Source organism: Impatiens glandulifera, chromosome 4 (assembly GCF_907164915.1).
Source record: "Impatiens glandulifera chromosome 4, dImpGla2.1, whole genome shotgun sequence".
Classification (NCBI taxonomy): Eukaryota; Viridiplantae; Streptophyta; class Magnoliopsida; order Ericales; family Balsaminaceae; genus Impatiens; species Impatiens glandulifera.
Window position 1 is genome coordinate 24,227,501 of NC_061865.1, and position 1,967 is coordinate 24,229,467.

The following is a 1,967-nucleotide window of genomic DNA, read 5'->3' on the forward strand; positions in this document are numbered from 1 at the left end:
GAGTAAAAGACAAACCTAGCAGGTTTGTCTTACACACCGGAAGAACAGACTGCCAAGTCTGTGAAATTGACCGTCAGGTCTGAACAATTGACCGCCAGGTCTATATCAATGAACCTCTGCCCAGCCAATCAAATTCAAGGAAGTGAAATATGACCGTTGGCATATTTCACCTATAAAAGGAGCAGTTGAAGAAGAGTAAATGTGGGACATAACACGAGACGAGTGAGATAAAGCGGGACACAAGCAATATAGCGAGCATTTAATTTACAAGTGAAAACAGTGTGTTCTATCTCTAGAGAAAGCCTAAGTGCTAAAGTTGAAGTGTGTATTTTACAATTTCGGTGTAAATTGTAAGGGTGTTATCGAGCAGAAAATAAGTCTCGATCGGATTGTATTTGTATTACTTAGTGAATATCTTTCTCGCGGTTTCGAGAGGAAGGGGTGACGTAGGAGTTTTATCTCCGAACATCCATAAAAATCTGTCTTGTTATTTCCTTTCTGCCGGTTCTATTTTCTAACCGACCTGTACTAACTTACCGACACCGCCCAAACCTAATTGACTCTATCCAAACCGGATCACGAGGTTACAAAAACCGACCCATCAATTTTTAAACCTTCATCATCCGAAACCGGTTCTGCCTATCATACAAGTGTGCTGCTTCAACCTGAAACAAACCTCTTCCGCGCTTAAACCTAGTTCATGGGTTTGTGACAGTTTGTGTAGTATTGAAACCCCGGTGTTAATCTCTAACCGGATTAATCACCACCCTTTGCGTGAAACCCGCTAACCGGCCCTACCCCGGTCCTCCAGCGGCGACCTAGATCCTAACAGTTTCCTTATATACTTATAGGGATTGAATGAAATCAAGACATGAACACTCCTTATTCATCTTATTTAATTATGACGATGACTTGGTCTTAATTTTAATTATTTTGAATTTTATTTATTTAAAATAATTCATAATTCTTTTAAAATTTATAAATTAGGTAACTAAAATTTTAGTACTTATAAAAAAAGATAAATTCATCTTTTTAGGTGAATTTTACATATAATTTTAATGAATAAATTAACAAAAATAAATAAAATAAAATAAAATGTATCTAAATATGAATTTTAAGTATTCAATGATTATAATATTTAAAGGTAAAAATTAAATTAACAAATATAAATATCTAAACTTTAAGTACTTAAAATTTGTTCAATATTATCTAAAACAAAAAAATATATTAACACTATTATACACTTATATATTAATTATATTAATCAATAAATTCAATATATTGAATTATATAATTTAATATAATAAATATTAAATAAAAAAATATTAATATTTTTTAATTTATATATAAAATTATAATATTTTAACTTAATATATATATATATATATATATATATAAATAAATGAGAGACTGAATACATATATTTATTTTTAATTCATTTTATTTATATTATATAATTATATTTTTATTTTAGCCTTGAATTTGAAAATATGTTATACTTGTATAATATAATAAAAATGATAAAGAGAATTGGAGTGAGGAAATGAAAAAGAATATGACGGTGAGGCCAATATGATTTCTCTCTTCCTTCTCCTTACATTTATTCTCCCATTTTTTCAGCAGCTAATAACATTTATTCTCTCTTCTATTCCATTAATTTTTCTCCTTCTATTACATCTTTTTATATATTATTATAATTTTATTAAATTTATAATAATAAATTAATTTTTTCGTATTTTTTTAAAAATAACTTATTAAAAAAAATTATTTTAAAAATATACTAAAATTAAATAAATTTTAATATATTAAATCAAAGAATTAAAAATTGTACGTGAAATAATTTAAATTATAAAATTATATAAAATTAAATAAATAAATTCATATATTATATTAGGAGAGACGCAAGAATACATGTCACAATTTTATGATTTTGAAGATGGTCGTATTGAAGGAGAGATACAATATGT